Source organism: Peromyscus leucopus, chromosome 23 (assembly GCF_004664715.2).
Source record: "Peromyscus leucopus breed LL Stock chromosome 23, UCI_PerLeu_2.1, whole genome shotgun sequence".
NCBI classification, from domain to species: domain Eukaryota; kingdom Metazoa; phylum Chordata; class Mammalia; order Rodentia; family Cricetidae; genus Peromyscus; species Peromyscus leucopus.
Genome location: NC_051082.1, coordinates 13157437 through 13180343, shown reverse-complemented (window position 1 = coordinate 13180343; position 22907 = coordinate 13157437). Strand labels below are relative to the sequence as shown.

General features: G+C 53.1%; 1 protein-coding gene across 5 annotated transcripts in view; it reads left to right on the top strand.

The window, feature by feature from the left end:
- The window catches only part of Cux2 (cut like homeobox 2), a 188665-nt gene that overhangs the window by 94288 nt on the left and 71470 nt on the right, over positions 1-22907 (top strand). The window lies entirely within an intron of this gene.

Below are 22907 nucleotides of genomic sequence, written 5' to 3'. Positions count from 1 at the left end.
TATAAATTGATGGAATTCAAAGCCTCCAGCATCGATTACCGTTATAACAAACAGCGGTGCGCAGAATGTCTGATTATTTTTAGACAAAGATTCTGTTCTCTCAGCAGCAATTTTGCTGAGCCTGTCACTGGCTCAGAAGTCTGTTGATTGCAATTAGATGCAAATACAAAAAAAAAAAAATTAAACTCTGCAGCCTCACTCCTGTTTCCAGTTATTAAATCTCTCTTTGTTTGCCGTTTCCTCGTGATAGCTACAGCTGGGTGAGAGATTTGGTTGGCAGAGCGAGATCTTTGGGATCCGATGGAGAAAGGGGGTGGCTGCCCGACCTGCACGCTGGTTTATCCCGGGGTGGGGGTGGGGGAGGGGATCCCGCAGAAGGTGCATAAGGATGTCTGTTTAAGAGTGTGCAAAGGAGCCGGTCACAGGATCAGGAGTTCAAGGTCATCAGCCACTTAGTGGGTTCAGGGTCAGCCTGGGAAACTTGAGACGGGGGGGGGGGGGGCGCAGGTGAGTAATGAAATATAAAGATATTCAAGGGAGCTGGATAGTCAAGACCAGCCTGGGCTAGATCCTGGGTCAGAAAACCACAGCAAATACAAATGAACAGCGGCCGAACCCAGCAGGAGTAAGGGGACTCAGGGGCTCCCTGGGTAAAGAGCCTGCTTCACAGACGTGAGGCTTAGTGTGTGTCCCCAGGTAGAAGCCACGTGTGGCAGCATGTGTCTGAGACCCCCGTGCTTTGAGTTCAGATATGTATAAAGACAGGAAGAGCCATGTCTGATAAAGAAAACAATTGAGGAAAACGCCTGATTTTGATCCCCACCCACCCCCTTGCCACACACACACACAGGATTGGCAGCAGGCCGGGCTGGATGCAGAGGTGCTTGAAGCCAGCTCAGGACCTCAAGTGCATGCCCCCTGGGTCGGGGGTGGGGGGGGCAGTCTCCCTGTTCTTGATGACCTACAAGACCTAGCCAGGGATGGAGCCCCTGGGGCTCAGAGGTTGGTGCCGCTTGCAATAATGAATTCCACACGGGGACCACAGGTGGGACCCTCTCCACGCACCCTCACACTGGCAGAACAGGCATTAGGTCATTGTGGATACAAGCAAATTAGGTACCCCCTGTTGCCCGGCCTGGCGGCCAGCATCCTGGCTCTCGAAGAGCCCATTCGTCATCCTGGCACCCTTCGGCTGATCTGTGTTCTTGGATCCATTAGCCCCGGAGTCCTTGACAGCGGAATAGCTGTGAAGCTGAGCCCATCGGCTGACTGACACTTCATTACTCGGTTGGACGGAGAGTGGGCCCAGGTGACAGTGCCAAGGTCTCTAGTTCCCCAGAGCCAGCTCCACTTGGAACTGGCAGCCCTGGGCTAATTTTAGGACATTTGCCTGTTGGTAATACAGACGGAGGGGCCGAGGCCTGGACTCTGGGATCAAATAGACCGAGCTCAGAAAGACGTCAGGCCAAGGTCATCTCTTCCACTGCCCTGGAAGGATCCTGTAGGCAAGCAGGTGTGGGGGCACTGAAGGTCACCACGGGGTCACAGGTCAAGGTCGTTCAGAAAAATACCTGCTCCTTACATACCTACCACCAGCTGTCGAAGATCCCAGGCCAGCTGCCTCCATGCATCTTCCTCCTCCCAGCTGCTCAGTTATCTGTTCAGACTCTAAGGCCCAGAGACACCTAGAGGTCTGCTCAAGGTTGCACAGCAAAGAAGACCAAGACTCAGCTGATTTTGGAGTTGAAGATCTCACCCTATGGAAGAGCTCCTGAATAGCCAAGGATAGCCAGGCTATCTCTCCACAAGGCCTATAACAAGGACCTCTGAGACTGCACCTGCTTTCTTGTTTGTTTGTTTTTCGAGACAGAGTTTCTCTGTGTAGCTTTGCACCTTTCCTGGAACTCACTCTGTAGCCCAGGCTGGCCTCAAACTCACTGAGATCCACCTGACTCTGCCTCCCGAGTGCTGGGATTAAAGGCGTGCGCCACCACCGCCCAGCCCACCTGCTTCATCTTTATGGGCATTGGGAGGAACCAGTGTGGTCTCAGAAGTTTTCCATGCAAGGACCCTTCAGGGTGCTTCTCCAGGAGGCCCTGCCTGCAGGAGGATGTCGGGGAAGCAGATGAGCTCCCAGGTCACCTGACTGAAAACCAGACAGCTTTGGGCTGATGCAGCAGTGATGAGCAACATCAACCCTGAGGTCACATTGACCTTGGCTGGAACCCTGGCTTCGCCTCCTTCTCTGTGACCTCGGGTCCATGATCAAACCTCTGTAGACATCTCCCTGTCCAGGTGACTGGGGTCCCAGGGAGCAACTATACATGCCTATAGCTAAGTACCATGCGGCCATGTTTAGTTTGTTGCCCCTTGGAGGACAATGACTAACACAGGCATATGGCTCGGGAGCATTCCAGGCCAGGGCCCACAGGAGTGGCCTCTCTGAAGTCACCGAGCAAGTGGCTGTCCAACCCCCTGTCGCTTTCTGGCCAAGGGCATGTCTGTGTCCCTCCTGACCCACTTGTAAGATGAACCTTGAAGACATGACTGGTAAAAGAGATGACCCCTCAGCCGGGCGGTGGTGGCGCACGCCTTTAATCTCAGCACTCGGGAGGCAGAGCCAGGTGGATCTCTGTGAGTTCGAGGCCAGCCTGGGCTACAGAGTGAGTTCCAGGACAGGCTCCAAAAACTACACAGAGAAACCCTGTCTCGAAAAACCAAGGAAAAAAAAAAAAAGACCCCTCATGGATGGAGGCAGTGGCAGCAGAAACAGGGCGGTGAGGGGAGAGGCCAGCCGCAGCTGTCACACTGACAAGCAGCCCTGCCCTCCCCCCCCCACGGCAGACTCACCTCTGTGTCTTTTAAATACGCCCGTTTGTGGACACCCACGTGGTTGTCTGGGGTACCGGTGACAGGTGCCAACAGTAAGAGCAAAGTCTGGTAGCAATGTGAGTGTCCCCGAGTCGAGGATTTGGAACGCGTGTCCATGAAGAGGGAATTGTAAATCAGCTAAGTTCCCCGGGAATGGGGGGTTTAAAATGACCTAAGTGGGAGCTGGTATTCATACAGGTATACACATATGTATTCACTATTACGTTTATGCACACACGCATGCACACATACATACATACACACAGGTATTCATACAGGTATACACATATGTATTCACTATTACGTTTATGCACACGCGCATGCACACATACATACATACACACAGGTATTCATACAGGTATACACATATGTATTCACTATTACGTTTATGTACACACGCATGCACACATACATACATACACACAGGTATACATACAGGTATGCACATATGTATTCACTATTACGTTTATGCACACATGCATGCACACATACATACATACACACAGGTATACATACAGGTATGCACATATGTATTCACTATTACGTTTATGCACACACGCATGCACACATACATACATACACACAGGTATTCATACAGGTATACACATATGTATTCACTATTACGTTTATGCACACGCGCATGCACACATACATACATACACACAGGTATACATACAGGTATACACATATGTATTCACTATTACGTTTATGCACACACGCATGCACACATACATACATACACACAGGTATACACACATGTACATATGCGCATTCATTTGCAGGCACTCAGACATGCACACTCACACAAGCACACAAAAACTACAGCAAAGATAATCCATGCGCGAGGGACTCACACTAACGGTGGTGTCCATGAGTTGGGGATTGGAAGCAGCCTAATGTTGGTCGGGGAGCTGAACCACACATAGTAAAGCACATCTACACAGAACATTCTGGAGCCATAAAAAGGAGAGAGATGCCTTGTGTGTGGATGTCAAGGCGTAGGCGAGGTAAACCTGTGCAGACGGCTCATGGGGTAGGCTGACGTGGACGACACCCATTGCAGAAGTGAGGGTTATGTGGCAGCTGAGGTGGTGTGGGCGTCTGAGTGGTCAGCGATGATGAGCACCTTGGGGGTGGGGGAGATGCCCTCGCGCTGTCTCAGTGACTGTCCTCTGCTGATGACTGACACAGAACAGGTTTTTACTCTTAAAACCCCATGCGGGGGCAAAGAACATAGATTCTTGGTGTCGGATGTGGGGGGTGCACACACAGGCACACATTACTTACCGGCTGGGTGCCATCGGCTCAGCTGTGGCATTGACATGCCTCCGTCCGGTTGCTTGGCCAGTGGCATCGGTGAGCTTTGGTGATTTGACTCCTGGATGCTCCCTGTTCGTGGTGGTCACTGTCCTGGCTCCACTCACAGTGACTCCTGGTGGCCTTGGCAGTCTGTCAGCCTATGAGAGAGACTCGGTCCGTTTCAAAGTCCCCCCAGGAGGTGGACAGAGCAGGTGTCCTGAGCCCATCACGGAGGTTTCAGGGTCTGCCCCAGAGTCATCTGTGACACCGAGTCACCGTGCAGAGCGAGCCAGGTATACTGAGTCCCGCTGCAGCCTTTGACGCCGCCAGACTCTGACAGTGCCCGCAGCCTCTTGCCCCTCCGTCTGTGTGTTGATAAAGTGGTGTGAGACAGAGACAGAGCGGGACTGCAGCAGACAGGGACAGTGGGCATGAACCCTGGGCACTGGCCTTGCACACAGCACCCAGTCAGCGAGAAGGGGTCCATCAGAACTGCCATCATTGGGGTCCAGTGGGCACAGAGCCTGGGTCAGGGAAGGCCGCTCTTCTCTCCCTTCTCAAAGGTGGTTTCGAGGATTCCCCGGCCCCCCATCTTTAGTGTGGGAGCTGAGTTCTTGAAGGGCGTAGTCAAAAAGCTCGTCCATGTCACGGTCATGATTTTCAAACAGAAAAGTAAGGTTTGGTTTTGTTTCATATTCTCTCTCTCTCTCTCTCTCTCTCTCTCTCTCTCTCTCTCTCTCTCTCTCTCTCTCTCTCTCGTGTGTGTGTGTGTGTGTGTGTGTGTGTGTGTGAGAGAGAGAGAGAGAGAGAGAGAGAGAATGTCTGTGCACGTGTGTCATGTGTGGAGACCAGAGGGTGACATCGTGTGTCCTGCTCCATCTCCATCACGCTCCACCTTATTCTTGAGACAGGGTTCTCCTGAGCCCAGGGCTAGGCTGGTGACCAGCAAGCCCCGCCATCCCCCAGTCTCCGGGGGTGACGTTCTCATGGACATCCAGTGCAGCCCTTTCACATGGGTGCAAGGATTTGAACGTGTGTCTTCCGGCTTGTGCAGTAGTCTCTCCTGAACCCATCTAGTCGTCCCTCTGGCCCTGGATTTTTCTTTTTCTTCTTTTCTCTTTTGGAACAGGGTTTGCTATGTGCCGCAGGCTAGCCTAGAACTCAGAATCCTCCTGAGTGCTGGGATGGTGGGGGGTCGGCTTCGCTTGGCTAGAACGTAAAGTATCAACTTGTCTTAGAATGTCTGGTCCAGTCTGCTGTTTCCAGACCTGATCCCAAGGGTGGCTGGGCCTCTGAGATTGATTCCCCAGGTGGCCCCAGACCCCACCTAAGCCTCCCTGACCTATGGCCCAAGGGGCGGAGCCGACAGCTGATGCAGTCATGGCTCCTGCCTCCTACAAGCAGACCCATCGATTGGATGCTTTTACCGAGTCATTTTGATTTTGAACTTGACCGCTCCGTCTCACTTTCTGATGTCCCTCAAGGGCATATTTTCAAAACTACTGCAAGTGGTCCAGCCAGACAATTGCCCAGCCATTGAAATCAAAGGCAGCCGAGCATCGGGGGGAGGGGGGGAGACAGGGGGAGGGGGTCAGGAACACATGGCAAATACATCTTGGCTCGTGAGCCCACCTCCCAACTTGTTCTGGCAAGCATTTATTTAGCACCTACTGCATGCACTGTCCCGAATGAATATTTTACCTCGGCTGGTAGGTTACTAACACGACCCTGTTCCCAGCATCGGGACTATGGAAGAGGAGAGGGATGGAGGTGGAGAGGATGGGGAAATACAGAGGTGAGGTGAGAGGGTAGGCTCATTTCCTGTGCCCGAGGGGCAGGCCCTGTGTGTACCAAGTGTTGGTGTGGATGGGGGCACCAGAGGAGACAGATGACCGTGCCTCAGTCTACCATAGCAGAGACTGCAGGAGCAAGCCGATGTAGTTGAGACCCAATGTAGACGCCGCTCCCCCCGCCCCCCACCGGCCCTACCTCCGCCAAGCCGGGAGGGGGGAAGAACAGGGGCCCTGTCACATGAAAGGCAGAGGGGGTAACCACGTAAGGGAGGTGGGAACAGAGTGTGATGAGAGGCTAGAGCTGGCCCTGGGCAAGACTTGGGACTTCAGTCTCAAGAGCTGAGAGAAGTCTCTCTTCTCATGACTGAGTTTCAGGCCGAGGAGTAACGGAAACTAATTCATGCTGCCGTGGCTGGAATGAGGTGGGGGTCCAGGGAGAGAGGGGGTCCAAAGCGCTGGTCCTTGTGTTTTGTGTGACCCTGGAGAGCTCGTCTGGTGGTCTTTCTATTAAATCGCTTTGTGAGGGTTCCTTAGCCATGTACATGGGAGAGATAGGCGGATTCCAGGGGACTGGACTCCCCCCCCCCGCCCCCATTCATTAAGAAAAGCACAGGGGTCCAAGGCTTATCTCAGCAAATGGCCTCGGAACCAGCGCTGACATCCAAAGATGGTCGAGTCCTATCCCACAAAGCATTCCTGTGCTCATCCCCATTCACGCCCACAGTGGATCCTCCTCCACCCTGACCGGGATCTTCCGTGTGTGCCCTTTGGCCTCTGTCTTCTCTCAGGTGTCGCCGCTGTGAGGTCGATCCATGTTGCTGCTTGTCATTCACGGGAACATGAGGCTCTGAGGGCCACTCTGTGTTAATGGACGTCTGGGTCATTTCCAGTCCAGGGGCTGTTATGAATGGTGCTTTGATGAGGCATGCCTCTCCATCTTGAACACATTCATGAATTATCTGGAGAGCTGGGTGAACCACAGAGCCTGGCTGGGGGGGGGGGTGGAGGCGGGGGCAGCAGGGCCAGAGTCGTCATTTCCTCGAGAATTCTTGGTGGTTTCCCAGCGGCTGGTCCACAGCCATACTGTGTGCAGGAGGAGGCTGTGTTGGTGATTTCCCTGGGGTTCATGTGCCACAGGGGACCGCGGCGGCATAGGGAGACATGCGAGGCTCTGACGGGTCCTGCGATTTCCAACGGGAACCCCTCAGGCGGCGTCTGAGGTCTGGGTTTTTCCACGTGCCTGCCAACACTTGCTACTGTCTGCTTTTTCCTTGGCTCTTGCCCTGTCACCCCCAGCTAACCTGGTGACTCGCCATGTCACCCAGGCTGGCCTCAGACTCACCGCGGTCTTCCCGCATCACTTCCCAGCTGTGTGTGAGGTCACAGGTGTGCATCGCCACCCCGGTTCGACAGCGGCGTGATTGGTGGGTGCATCTTGGGGCGGGCGTCTCGCCTACTGTGTCCCGGCGTGTCCGCCACACCATCCTCTCATCCACCCTTCTGTCGATTTGTCTTTCTTTGAGTCGTTAGGAGTTTTTGACTCTGGACATGGTCCTGTATCCAAACCAGAGGCATGCCATGCCCCTTCTGTCTTGCGTGGCCTTCGTACGCTAATGTCACCTCATAGGCTGGTTTGTTTGTTTGATTACGTTTATTTATTTGTGTCCCTGTGTGTATGTAGGTCAGAGTTCAGCTTGTGGGAGTCAGTTCTCGCCTTCCACCGTGCGGGTCCTGGGGATCGAACTCAGGTCAGCAGGGTTGGCGGCAGCTCCTTTACCTGTTGAGCCGTCTCGATAGCCCTACTTTTAATTTGGCAGTTACTTCCTGGGGCGTGGATGTTCGTGGTGACCCTATCTGCTGTCCCAAGAAGGTGGGGTTGGTGCTGGGGGAGTAGTCCTGGGGTGGTCTTTGGTTGATTTTGTTTTTTTGAGACAGGGTTTTTCTATGTAACGGCCCTGGCTGTCCTGGATCTCACTCTGTAGCCCAGGCTAGCCTCGAACTCACAGAGATCCTCCTGCCTTGGCCTCCCGAGTGTTGGGATTAAAAGGCATGCGCCACCAGGCCCAGCTGATTTTGCTTTTTTGAGGCAGGGTCTCACTCTGTAGCTCAGGCTGGCTTAAAACTCACAAGATAGCCAACTTCTGATCCTCCTGCCTCCACCTCCCAAGTGCTTGGGATTACGGGCATTCACCACACCTGACCGTATCCACCAGTGTAAACGCATGGAAGAACTTTCTAGATGTTGCTCCAGGTGTGGTGAGGTCATCACTGATGGGCAACAGTCATGGGACAGACGCTTTGCTGCCTTGATTTTGAGCGTGGTAGCCATCAAGCTGTCTCGTCTCCATGGACAAAGCTCCTTGGGGTCCTCTGTCGCTTTTAAGTGTGTAAAAGACAAGAAAGCTTTGAGGGCAGTATGTTCTGTGGCTAGCACATAGTGGCTGCAGTGAGACCTGAGTCTTTAAGGGTTGGTGGTTCGGGGCCAGCACCCTGGTGGCCTTGAGGGAAATGTGGCTTGGAATCCACTCATGAAGGATGGGAGCAAGGTTTGTCTGGGGTCACTTGAACCGGGCTGCCCGCTCACATCTTGGGCCCCATGGCGCTTCCACACATCCCGAGGCTGGCCCGGCACGGGTACCCCAGGCTCAGCCATCGTGGACTGAGCCAGCCCCAAGGTGTTTTTGTATAGCAGAACAATTTAAAGTAATTAGAAACTTCGCGGGATGTCTTTAAACACACTGGTGTGGGCCGTGAGGGCCGCTCCTATTAGCGGGCCGGCTGCTGACTGGCAAGGAGAGGCACAGATAGAAGCCCCTTGATTAACTAATTTGAATATCTTTGGAGAACAAATTCTGAATCTCTTTCTATTTTCTCCTATTGTACCGGCTGCACATCTGCTGGCTGCGGGGGTGGGGGAGGTGGGGGGGGGATGGTAATGAGCTCCATTCCAACCATCCCCAGCCTGGGATGGGGCAGGGCTCCTGCGAGTGGCCACACTCGTCCCCACCACGCTGCTTTGGCGTCTGCCTTTCAGAGAAGTGCCAGGCTCAAAGGGAGGCCAGTCGGAAGCAGGAAGCAGTACGATTTCCCGGCTGGTCCCTCGGACTAACTGGGGACAATTCCAGGATAGCGTAGACAGCCCGGGATCTCTGGTCCCATTGGACAGCGCGGACACACCGCCCCACGGCCAACTCCTTAGGTTTTTTTCTTGTGCTGAAAGCAAGTCCCTGCAGCCAGCCCCATGTGCTGGCGGAGTGAACCTCTCCGTGCTTTTCCCTACGTCTCTAACGAGGGGATGATAAGAGGGCCCCCTTCCTGGGGTTCTTGGAGGGTGGGGCTGTGCACACAGCAGGCACATCACTCCACACTTAATTAACAGACTACTGCAAGCTGGTGGGCCGGGTGCAAAGCCCTAGTGAGTCTGTTCGGTACAAACTGCATGGCTGTGAGCTTTGTCCTGAACTAGTTGCCCATCATTAAAATCGGGAGATTTGGATATAGAAAAGTAAGGATTTGGAACTTGGAGCGGGAGGTAGCTGCCCACGCCCGGCCTGTGTGGTATCACCAGGCCAGAGCTGGGCTCCCACAGCGGGAGGACAATGTCTCCACTTGACCCTGCTGGCCCCTAGCTGTTATGCATGGTATCACCCGTTGGACTCTTGCTCCCTGAGCCCAGGAGGTCTGCCAGGGACAGGTGGGCCCTCCCTAGATGTCCCCAATGACTGTCACATATCGGTGCTGCTGTAACCACAATTTGGGAGAGCTCTGACCTAGCATGCCTGCAGCCCTGGGTTTCATTCCCAGCATCCTATAAACTGAGTGTGATGATGCAAGTCTGTAATCCCAGCACTTGGGAGGTGGGGGAGGAGTCTGAACACTTCAAGGACATCCTCAGCTACTTAGCAAGTTCAAGGCCTGCCTCGGGGCTAGGTGAGACCCTGCCTCAAAAATGAAAAACAAAAATGTGTGTCTGGACGAGGGTGGGTTCCAAATCTCCCCGAGTGAAGTCTTCTCTGGTGAGGACACTTGTCATATACATGGCGTTGGCTAAGAGATGGCGGGAAACCACCCCAGAGTTGGTTGTGTCTTCTTGGGTTCCACCCCTGAGCCAGCAGCCATTAAAAGTCAGTTCTGCCCCCCTTGTATCCCTCTCCTGTCTCCCCCATTCTGATATTCCAAAGACCCACACGCTGTTGTCCACATGCACCCCACTGAGTCCCAGGACCTCGGCAGCCATTGGTCCCAGCCATGTTTCCTTCACGTGAGGCCTGTTTTATGTATTTAGTTTGAATCTGTTTTTAAAAAAATTAAAAAAAAAAAAAAGGCTGGAGAGATGGTCAGTGGTTAAGAGCACTCACTGGCTGTTCTTCCAGAGGTCCTGGGCTCAATTCCCAGCCCCTACATGGTGGCTCACAAACATCTGTAATGGGATCTGATGCCCTCTTCTGGCCTGCAGAGATACATGCAGACGGAGTACTCATACCTAAAAGATACATAAATAAACACGGTTTTTTAAAGGAAGGAAGGAAGGAAGGAAGAGAAGGCCACTGAAGAGATGGCTGGTCCCCTAAAATCCTTTCTGTACAAGTCTCAAGAACCAAGTAAGGCCAGTTGGTGGTGGCGCACGCCTTTATTCCCAGCACTTGGGGGGAAGAGCCAGGCGGATCTCTGTGAGTTCAAGGCCAACCTGGTCTACAGAGGGAGATCCAGGACAGGCACCAAAACTACACAGAGAAACCCTGTCTCGAAAAAACAACAACAACAAAAAGAACCAAGTAAAAAGCCAGGTGTCATGGCTCACCAAGTTCACATTTGTCATCGGTGACAGGAGGGGTCAGGCAGGGGATGGCGGGCACTCTCTGAGAGCCTAGCCAGCTGCTGAGCTCTGGGTTCAGGGCGAGAGCCTGTCTCAAAACAAAACATACCAAGGTATGTGCATTCCGGAGGAAGGACATCCAAGGTTGGCCTCTGCCCTCTGCCGTACGTATAGCACGTGTGCACGCACGTACACACACACACATACACAGACATGCACGCACGCACGCACATATGCACACATACATACTATCTAAACCTAAACTCTTTGCCTCCCCCTCCCCTGCCTGTCCCCTTGCTCAAAAATGGCTTAACCAATTTGGATTATTTTTAGAAAGATGCCTGGCATGTTAGCTGACAACCTGCATCCTAAGTTTCCACCTGGTGGGAAAAGACAGTTTCTAGACCTAGGACAGGGGACGGGGTGGGGGTGGGATGAGGGGACACACAACACTGCTTTAGACTAGGAGCCACCTGGAATGACCTCTCTGGTCCCCAAACGCCTCCAGAAGAGCCAAGAGTTGAAGGGCAGGGATGGAATTCCTTCTTAGAACTGCCCCCAGCATCGCGGGTTGCGCTCAGCACCCAGAGTTGAGGCAGGAGGACCACCTGAACCCCGTTCCAACACTCTGCAACCCCGAGCCCAGAAGCACCTCCTCTGAGTCCCCACTGTCGCCCTCTGTGATACAGGAATGCTAGAGACAGAGACCTATGAGTGTGACTGTAATGTCCACTATCATCACACAGCACAGCGTGGGCCTAGACGAGGAGAGGTCTAGAGAGAAATCTTGTACGAGCTTTTGAGAACCTGAGTCGATTGCTGAGCGAAGCTGGCCCTCCTTCTTGGCTTCTTGTGAGCTGTTTTGAACAGCTTTCTTGAGGTGTAACTTAGGTGAAACCGACCTACTATGTGCACACTGTGAAACCGACCTACTATGTGCACACTGTGAAACCGACCTACTATGTGCAGAGAGCCTGATGTGTCTGCGTGTTTATGGAGTTGCAAGGCCTTTATGATATGGGCCTAGAACATTACCATCACCCAAAAGGCCTTTTGCATCAATTTTTGATCCCTTCTGATCCAGCCCAGCCTAGCCCAGCCGCAGGCTCCTTCCTGCCTTGAAGGATTTGCCTTTCCCAGCCACGGAACCAGGGAGGGGGCTCCAGCCTTCAGTCCGGCCCCGAGCACCACGCTACCAAGGTTTACCCTGTTGTTGCATCCAAGGCCGCTTTGCCCTTTTTCTGTTGCGGAATGACGTCTCGGTGTGTGGAGAGACCACATTATCCATCATTCATGTGTCTGTCTGTGTGTCAGTGTGGCCCACAGAGTGTGCTGGATCCCTTGGAGCTGGAGTTACAGGCTGTTGTGAGTGACCGTATGGGTGCTGGGAACGGAACTCTGTTCCTTTGCAAGAGGAATCAGGCTCTCTTAATCACCTAGCCGTCTCTCCAGCCCCGGGGCTCAGGTTTCCAAGACCCACCTTGGCAGAGGGGAATTCTGCTTTCTGTGGCTCACCCAAGGAAGGATGAGGGATGAGGGCTGGGAGGGAAGGGACAGCAGAGAGAGGCTGTGCTCTGAGACCCACGCGTGGGGTGCCTGCTGTGCTTGGGAGCGGCTTCCTTCTTATCCCGTCATTATCTCGTCCCCCAGGTCTGGATAAAGGGTGTCTGGCTTCACAGCTGAGCAAAACTCCCAGGCCGAAACCGCCAGGATGGACCACATGCCCGTTCGGGCTGTTTGGAGTCCGCCTGGTTCCATCCCGTTCATCCAGAAACTTCCCTCCCTCTTTTCTTCTCTCACGTTAAAACTCCGGAGTCAGAGAGTGCTGACGGACGTACTCATTCCTTTTCTTATATCTGTGCGGGGGGGGGGGGGGGGTTTGTGGTCTTCAAATCGTCTCTTCCATATTCTTCACGCGTGGACCCGTGTGTGACCGTGTGTAGAGTGTGACTTCCCGTGTCTTCAGCTATTGCTCTCTCCTGGACACTAGAGCCTCGCACTTCAGCTGGGCGGGCCGGCCAGCAGCCCACCACCACCCCTGCCTGACTCCACCCCGCCAGGTGCCTGCTGCTGTGCCTGACTTTTGTGGGGGTGTGGGGGTGTGCAATTATTACACCTGTACTTTGTCAGTGAGGGCTGCTGCTTTGTGGGCATGGATTAGGAGAATCTGCTTTAGATTTAGGTGAGGGGGGCGGTTTACACCTGGGAGCCCCTCCCCTCCCCCGGGGGATGCCGGGAAGAGGTTGCAGGCAGCAGGAATTGTAGGTGCAAATGTCCTGGGGTAGGAAAGGGGGCTGGCCCTGTGGGAGAACTTGTGGCTGGAGAATCTGAGAGAAGAGGGGGGGGGTCTCCATAACGTCAGAGCCGTGAGCAGTGACCCAATGTACCCTAGAGTGGAATCTGATGTAGCCTGAGGCTGTGGAAAGTGGGTGAATTTTAAGCTGGAGAGAACCGGCAAGATTGAGGTCTGAGCAGCTAGCTCCGTCTGCCACACGAGGTTGCTTGCCAAGAGAGGAGGCAGCGGTCTGGAAATAGCCCTCGCTGGGGGGTAGCAGCTTGGACAGAGGTGGTGGTTTCTGGCATCTTGGGAGTAGTCAAGAGAGTGGCTGGGTTCCTCTGTTGCTGGTATCCTCCTGCGGAGCTGAGGATGCGGGGACTCGGGAGCAGTGACTTGCTTGAGATCAACTGGCCGGAAGGCAGGTGGGACTTGAACCCAGGTCTGCCATCCCATGGTCCTGCCCTGTTCTCCAGGACAACCTCTGGGACCTACTCTGACCCCAGACTCCATCTCTCCAGTTAAAGTGGCATCTACCCAGCATTCGCCCCACTTCATAGACGGGGAAGCTGAGGCTCAGGCAGCTGGAGGAGCTGGAGACGGGATTCGACTCCATCCACACTCCCAAGCCTCCGCCTTAAACTGTACTGGATCATGAGTCTGCCCTGTCACCCTGGACTAGCCAGGTTGGGTGGAGGCCATGGTCTCCTGACCCAACTCTCAAAGGTGTTCTTAGTCCCTATGGTTCTGTTCGGACTCTGGGTCTGGGTCTGGGTCTGGATCTCCCATGATCAAGTGTCTGTGAACTGTTTGTCACCATACATCTTGGTGTTTGTCTGGAGAGGGACAGAAAGAGACGCAGACAGACAGACAGACAGACACACACACACACACACACACACAATATAGGAGATGGAAGAAACCCAGGGCCTTGGGCAGAGGGGCTGCCTGTGCAAATGTCCTGGGGCAGAATAGATCAATGCCTACCACAGTCTCCATCTTGCTGTCTGGTGTTGGAGGCGGGGCGGAGGCGGGGGGGGGGGGGGATCCTGCATATTTGTGTCTTGTGGGTCTATTTCCTTTTCTGTGTGTATCTATATATCTATCGTGTTCCATAAGAGTCTCCGTGTGCATGTATGTGTCTGCATGTGCCTTTGTCTGTGTGGGTTTATCTGTCTGTGTGTCTGTCCATGTCCGTGTGTCCCCATACTCATAGGGAGTTTTCCCTGTAGACTATCCTTGGGTGCTGGTCACTGTCTGTCTCTAGTTCTTTGGTGCCAGCCACCATCTCTAGCTGTCTCCTCCTGGGGAGGAGAGGATGCTGGGCCAGACAGGTCATGTGACCAGGTCCTTTCACCTCACTTGGCTACCCGCCGGAAATCCTCGGGTGACCCCACATCTCCTTTCAATCTGGGCCTGCCTGGTGGAGGTGCCGGCATGCCGGTAAATGTCTCCCAACCCTAAGGGGGCCGGTGTCTGTCCTGTGGAGGGGACACAGCCCAGTCAGAGTGCCGGCCTCCAGGCTCGGGGCCTCCTAAGACTGGGGGTGGGGCACCCATTGGTCCTCAGCCTCTCTCTTCTTCCTCGTCTTCAAAATGGTCAGTGGGCAGGGGAACCACTTAATAAGATGCAGTGAAACATTTGTGTCTCCCCTCCCGCCAACGAGGCTCTCACGGGTGTCCATACGTGGCTTCTCCGCCGACGTGGGAAGGAGTTTCCTCTGTGGCGTCCCTGCTCCGCATCCTCACTGAGCCTCGGGGGGATAGACTGGGAAAGCACAGTGGGCCAGGCACTTGGCAAGGCCAGCACTGAATCAGTGCAAAGAGGCCGTGAGGGTCCCAGACACTGCCACACCCTCGCCCGGCTCCAAAGGACATCGACCAAAGGTCTGTCCGTCTCCTGCCTGGTCCTTACCCACACCCTGCCTCACAGGGCAGGGGCACAAGGGCACCTCTGTTTTCCGAGCCTCCTAGCTCCTTGTCTCATAGAACAAGCAGCACCTCCGTGGCCATCAGCCTTCGATTTCTCCCTGACTTTCTGCCCCAGTCCCTGGAGCCCCTCCCGTACATTCCCAGCAGCTTGGGCTTCTAGCCTCCATCTCAGGCCTCGGAGCCATCTACCTACCCAGGAAGCCCCTGTCCCCTGCCCACTGCCCTTGGAGCTACAGGAGGCCCTTGGCACCCCCACCTGACCCAGGGAAAGTGCTTGGGGAGCCTTCTTTCCCTGCCGGCATCACGCGCATTGTCGTGTTGCCTTGGTTGGTCTGCGGACATGAGAGCCTCTCCGGAGGCTTCCATCGCATCCCCGGTCTTTCCTCCTGCCCTCGGCCTCGAAGCAGGAGCTAATCAGAGAAAGACTGGAGGGAAAGAGGTCACAAGTGCACAAGCGTCCCGGATGATACGGTGATGTGTAGAGGGGCCGGCCAGTGCCAAGCCGTCTTTGGCCTGCCCCTCACTGAGAATTCGGGCCAGTGACATGATCTCGAGGAAACTCCTTTTCCCTGGCTGCGATAACACATATTAGGAACGCAGACCTCTTGACGGGGTGGTGAGGCCTGGAAAGTACCCTTTCACGAGGAGCATCCATTCCCACGAGGGATGCAGGGCCACCATTGGAAGCCCAGGCAAGTGTCCAGAGCATTCGTGATGAGTGAATGAATGGGGTAAGCGAATGAAGGAGACTAATGAACAAATGGATGAATGGGTAAGCGAATGTCTGAGTGAACAAAGGCATCAGTGAATGAAAGGTAACTGAATGAATGAGTGAATGAATGAATGATTGTTTGCTGCTGTGACCTTCCCCAGCTCTTCCTTTGACAGAGGAAGGGACAGGGTTGCCCAGCCAGCTCACCCCCATACCTGCCCGGAGCCAAGTGAGAGCCCCTTCCTGGATGCCCTCAGAGTGGGACTCTGTTCCCCCTGATGCCCGGGGGTGGGGTGCTTCCGCAGGGCTGCCTGGGAACAGCAAGCAGTAATCAAGGCAGGAGGATGCCATCGGATGTGCTGGTGCCAGGTGATTAGGTGTTTGATTGGCGCCCTCCCTCCAGGCCAGCCACCTCCAGGTCCTGCAGGGGCAGGAGCAGGCTGCTTTCCTGAATGATACCTGGGGAGGAGTGTCTGCTTGAGGGTGGGGGTGTGGCCAAGTCCAGGGGTGCAGTCCAGTCCGGTGGGTCCCTCTTTCATTTCTCTCTTTACTTGGACATGCATTCACTCAGCAAGTAGCGAGCGCCTCATGTGCCCTGGGCATTCAGGGCACAGTAGCGATCCGAGCCAACCGTCTTGTCCCCATGGTAGACACTGGAGGATTCTGGGTGCAGAAAAAGGTTGTAAATGGTCAGAGAGATAACCACCTAAATGTGTGGATGGTGAGGGGCGTGCAGAGATAAAGCAGAGTCCCCTCTACTATTCTAAGGAGGAGGTGAGGTAGGTTTTTGTGAGAGCTGAGACTCCAAGAAGGTGACAGGGAACCCCATAGGCCTTCTGGAAAAAAAAAAAAAAAAAAAAAAAAAAAAAAAAAACAGCATTGCAGGCAGATGACCAGCAACTACAGAGGGCCCAAGGCAGAATTGTGCTTGACATCCTCAGGAGCCAGGCAGGAGCCCATGTGACCTGAGCAGCGAGCCAGGGGAGGGTTTAGAACAGGGAAAAGGCACAGTGTGTGTGTGTGTGTGTGTGTGTGTGTGTGTGTGTGTGTGTGTGTGTTGGGGAGGGGGGAGGTGATGGCCCTGTGGCTACCAGATGGGGAAGGGATGGGGCAGAGGACAGTGGGAGCCAACTGGGGACACTTGAGGGAGCAGAACCAGAAAAAAAAAAAAATGGATAAAAATTGTTTTGTCGAGCTGACAAGACTTGCCAGTTTGTCCCAGGTAGCACAAAGGACATGCTGGTGCAGGTGACCTCACCCGCTTCCAGAATCTCTGGTCTGGCAGTGGCCTCCACCCAAATACTAACCTTGACCCCAGGTACCCTATGATTCCAGAGCACCCAGTAATTCCCAGGTTGCAGTGCTCATATGTTTCTGACACCTCTCAGAGATAAAGGGTTGTCCACTAGCCTGCTGGCAAGACATGACTTCTGTCTCCCAGCCAGCTAGCATCATGTGACTTCCTGTCCATCAACCAGCTAGCAAGACCATGACTTCCTATCTACCAACCAGCTAGCATCATGTGACTTCCTATCCATCAACCAGCTAGCAAGACCATGACTTCCTGTCTACCAGCCAGTTAGCATCACGTGACTTCCTGTCTACCCCCCCTCCCCCACATGCACACACCCAAGTGTCATCTTGGGGTTTCCTGAGACTGCGAACCAGTGCTTTTCTGGACCTCTGGAAGCCAGAGCTGTGGCAGCTGATGCAGGACTCAAGAGGCTCCCATGGTCTTCACTCCCTGTATGACCAGGTGTGCCACATGGGCAGGACCTGGGCCTGTCATTGACAAACTGTTGTAGGAACCAAAAATAGTTGTCGAGTGAATGAGTGAGTGAGTGGAGGATGGCGAACAGTTGACTAGATGGATAAACGGAAGATGGATAGAAAGACTGAGGGATACATGATGGTGGATGCATGGGTGGATGGGTGGAAAGATGGATCTATGAATGATGGAGGATGGATGGATCTATGGGTGGACAGCTGACTGGATGGATGAGTAGATGATAGATGGGTGGAAATAAAAGAATGATAGAGACTAGATGGATGAATGGATGGACAGTGGATGGATGGATGGACAGTTGACTAGATGGGTAGATGGATGGATGGACAGTTGACTGCATGGATGGATGGATGGATGGATGTTGGCTAGGAAGGTAGATGGATGTCTAGGTAGGTGGATGATAGATGGAGGATAGGTGGGTGGATGGATGCGCAGAAGGATGGATAGGTAGATGATAGATGTGTTATGGATGGATGGACAGATGAATGATGGATAGATGCTGGATAGATGGAGAGATGGAAGGCTAAGTAGGTGGATGATAGATGGTGACTAGATTATGGATGATGGATGCATGGACAGGTGGGTTGACAGATAGATGGACAGACAGTTCAGAGCAGGGCTCCCCTCGTCAGTACTTGAAGCATCTCCTCCAAAACAGCTGCCTAGAAGAAAGAACCATCGGACACGCAGCTTTGTCTCCATGTAGGTCCCGTGTGTCAGTGTGCATCTGCATCACAAGACAGTTCATTCACTCCCTCAACACATGTTCCCGGAAATCCCTTGCCCTCTCCACACTGAGGACCAGGTGACCTGAGCTGCTTAGGGTGGACACTCTGCCTGACAGCAGTTACAGCAGGCCAGTCTATGAGGGCAGCGGGCAGCAGGCATTCCTCAGTTTACACCCAGGCTCATTCAGGGTTGGGTTTGGTCTCATTCAGAACTGTCTGTCACCTGCACTGCTGGAATGCAGTGAGGACAGCCTGGCTCAGGACGCCTCTCACAGGCTCCGCCCTTCGCCCCGGCCCCAGATAACTGGCCCAATACATCTTGGTGCTGGAAATTTACATACAGCACAGGAAGTGATGGATGGCTCCAGTAAGCCAGTCTGTCTCAGCCGGGCGCAGCTATCCATCTCAGTGGGCTGCGAGGCCATCTGTCTTTCCGTCTCCTTGCTGGTGGCAGGCCAGCGTGTGCCCTCCATCCTGGGTCATCCAAGGCTCCTCTGTGAGCAAACTCCCCTCTCTGAGCAGCCCCCCCCCCAGGCTTGCTCCTCCTCTAGTGTTCCTGGACCCACGGACTTCCCCTGGGACTCCGTGGACCTGTCACGCAGAGTGGACATTCTTCTGTCCCAAAGACTAACTGATGGTTGCTGCTGTAGGGCACATCTCGCGCTAAGCCGCTGACAGGTCGGCTTCAGATATTTTTTGAATGCCCCTCATACACCAGGCATTTTATAAGCACTGATGTGCAGGCCCGGTCAGTTATCTGAGGTCCCCTCCCAAACTCCCTAACCTTTCATTGGAAGACAGTGACACATTTTATCATATGGCCCCAGCCGTTTTATGTCACCTGGCTTGAGACATGGTCTCTCACTGAACCCGGAGTTCTTTGATTGGCGAGACAAGCTGGCCATGAGCTCCCAGGAGTCACCTGTCTGTGCCCCTTACTCCTCAGCTGGTGGCCTTTACTAATGCCTAGCTCTTTACTGGCCGCGGGAGTTCTGAACTCAGGTCGTGTGTGTGTGTGTGTGTGTGTGTGTGTGTGTGTGTGTGTGTGTGTGTGTGTGTGTGTGTTTTGTGGCAAGCATTCTATCCACCAAGCCATCTTTCCCGGGACCAGTTAGTGAACTAAGAGGGGTGTCGTTATTTAAAAACCCGGGACAGATGAGCTGTGATGCCAAGCTTAGAATAACTGTCACTTTTAGTAGCTCCTGAGGCTGGGGTGAGTGTGTGTGTGTGTGGGGGGGGAGGGTTAGAAACACAAACGTTCTGAGTCTTAAGCTGGTGTAAAATAAAGATTTGTTGAGTGTAGTATTGAACTTAAAAGTTATGCATGCTTTGATCCAAAGGAACATACTAAATCAGACATGGTTGACATACCCATGTGATTAAATACTTGGGAGGGAGACTGAGGCAGGAGGATCCAGAATTTGAGACTAGCCTGGCCTACATAGTAGCAACCTGTCTTTAAAAAAAAAATAATAATAATAATCTCGAACCAGAGGTAACCCCAGGTGTTCATTTGAAGATAAATAGAAATCAGACCAGCTGTGGGATCACACACCTGTAATCCAAGCACCAAGGAAGGTGGTGCTCGGAGGTTAATAGTTCAAGGCCAGCCTGGGCTACATAATGAGCGTAGTGTGTTTGAGGTCAGCCTGGGATATATATGTATAAAATAAAGATAATTCAAGTGGAATAGCATTGTGTTCAAAGTTATGCCGAGGGACACGTCTCTGACCTTGAGCCCACAAGGTTGGTGGCGGCTCATGTGTTCTGAGGCCCTGGAGGTCCCAGGGCTGAGGTGACAGGACCATCCCAGAGCCGGGGCCCACACCAGGCAGTGGGGGAGCATGGGGAAGCATAGACCAGCCGCAGAGACCCTGATGCAGCTCCAGCCCAGCTTCCCCTCTCCCTCCCTGCTTGCTGGCTCGGGCCTCAGCTGCATCTATCATCTGCTCCCAGCTCATTAAAATTATCTCTTTTTAGTTGCAAATGGGCTGTTTATGAGGATCATTACTTGAATGGTCTGCACAGGGCTCCGGGCTGTCTGTCTGCTGCTGATGGCTAGTTAGGTTAATCGCATGTGTCTCCTCCCTGCCTGGGTCCGGCCCTAAGTCTGGGACTGTGCAGATCATGGCTGGGGCTGGACAGGATAGTCTTGCTGAAGTGTGTCTGGCACAGCCTCTTGCCGGACACCCTCTCTGGCCAGGCACAAGGTGTCTTTGGGGCCGGGCTTGAGAATGAGGCTGGCTTATGTTTCTGAGACTGGTTCTTCTGTTCCCTTGAAATAAATAGAGTTCCGTGGGATTTTCTAAGCGCGTTTATTTTAAAAGCCCGTTGTCAAGTCCATCTCTTGGTTTGTTGATTTTCAAGTGCCCATTCGTTCAGAGTACAAGGGGACCCGTTTTAATGTCTCTGCTTGGCACCCTGTCCCGTGTGTGTGTGTGTGTGTGTGTGTGTGTGTGTGTGTGTGTGTGTGAGTGATATTTTTACTGACCTGTGAAAACCTAGGACATTTGGATCTAGCAGGGTATATTCTCTGTACCCCTGGTGTGTCTAAGGAGGAGATGAATATCAGCCAGTGGTTTATTGAATTCCTGGCAGGGCGCGTTATGATCTTGAATTATTTAAAACAATCCCCCCCCAAACACCCTCAGCTGGTAGAGAAAGGGAGCCGAGAGCAGCTGAAAAGCAAGGCACGAAAAATTTGCCTTCAGGACCCACCAAGGAGTTACCTCCACCTCAGTTATTAGGACAGTCTGCAGTTTGCCTCCTAGCCCCTGCCTGAGACCTCTCAAGACATGTTACTGTGTTCATCACATAGGGTGTTGTACCTTAGGAGCCTATTGTGGTGCCTGGGACACACAAGCACTCACTAAATGGTAGTTACGACTGTTGCATTTATTATTACCGTGGCCATTGTTGCTTGCATATTTACTGTAGAAATGCTGCAAGCATTCGAGGTTGAAGGATGAGCATCAACTGAGGCAGAGTTGAGGAGAGCATGGTCCATGTCATCTGTGTCGGCATCTGCTCCTTCAGGACTGGGCAGGAGAGCTGGGCTTCCAGTGGTCCAGGGCTGGGAGCTGCTGATGCCCCCTGGCTGGCCTGGCCCTGCTTTGTGCTGATGCAGGCGGCAGACACCCAGCCGGTCGGATCTGCACCCACAAGCAACCAGGATGTACAGACGGAGGGGGGGAGGGCCCTGAGGTAGACAGACTGGCAGCTGGATGTCCCCTGCATGGCTGTTTCCTGTATAACCTGTGTTAGGGGTGTGTGTGTGTGTGTGTGTGTGTGTGTGTGTGTGTGTGTGTTGCATTCTTGTACGTATGCTCGCATGTGTGTGATCATACATATGTGTCTTCCAGTTGCTTCCCACTTTGTTTAGAGATACATAGTCTCTCACTGAACCCCAAGCTTACACATTTGGATAGTCTGGCTTGGATAAGGACTCTCCATCTCCATCTCCAAAGGAGTGGATTTACCAGCAGGCCACCATGCCTGCCTAGCTATTAGGTGGGTGCTAATGAACTGAACTCCAATCATCGTGCTTGTACAGCAATCCCTTTATCTACTGAGCAATCCCTCCAGCCCCTGGTTGAAGAATTAGGCATCCAGCTCCAAGCACCGATACCAATAGCGGCTGTGTGAAGAGGTGCAGGGTCCCCAATATAGGAACTTAAAACCGCAAGGGTATCAGTGCAGCACTTCCATGATCCCAGCAGCACTTTGGAGACTGGGCTCCAAAATGTATAAATAAGTGCTCATAAATCTCATAGTGTAAGATACAGAACAATCCAGAACCCAGTGGTGCACCCCAAGTTCCCTTCTGTGTCCTGCGGCAGTGCAAAAAATACCCCCAGTGGACCTTAACATTCTACTTCTTTCTCCCCCTGCCAAGTGAGGGCCTCATCCTCCTGGCCCTACCAACTGTGGGAATATATATATATCACTCCATTCCTCACTCAGCTCAAAATTCCTCATGACTTTCGGGCTGGTAGCCCCCCAGGCGGCCCTGGCCGGTGCTAATATGGGAATATGTTTCAGCACCTTGGAGAGCATCACCATCCTCACCCAGGTTTTAAGCAGAGACTGTTGGTGTCCCCTCACCCCGAGCCAGTCTTGTGATTTTTTTTTTCTCCAAAAGTTCGCTGTTCTTTTCTAGAAATAGACATTACTTCTTGAATTGCCCCCCTCCCCAAAGAGCTCCAGGACCCAGAGGCTGTCCTCACAGGTTTGGGGGACCAGGTCTGTGGCACTATGGTAAATTGCCACCAAGCAGGCGTTTCAGACACCAGTCGGCTTTTACAAAAGCTCTGCAGTGGGTTAACAGTACTTTTATTTCATTATCTAACAGTGAAAGGGTTTCATTGTGTGTGCAAGACGAATGTGTATTAGCGGTGACAAATGGGGTCTTTCAGCACGCCGCCGCACTTCGTCATACATATGTTGGATTAAAGAGTTCGCCCTGGAAATACGCTCCCCGCATCTGCGTGCGCGTTTTTTAATAAATCTGATTGCAGGAATTTATTGCACCACCGGATTTAGGAAATTATGGGGCTTGATTGCTGCAAATATAAACGGGTGATGTATGCAGGAAGGTTCATCGAGTTATCGTCCAGGAAAAAAAAAAAAAGGCCATCTCAAGTCAGTGTGCCAGCAGTTGCAAGCCACATAAACAGAGCGTTCCTTGAATTATGCA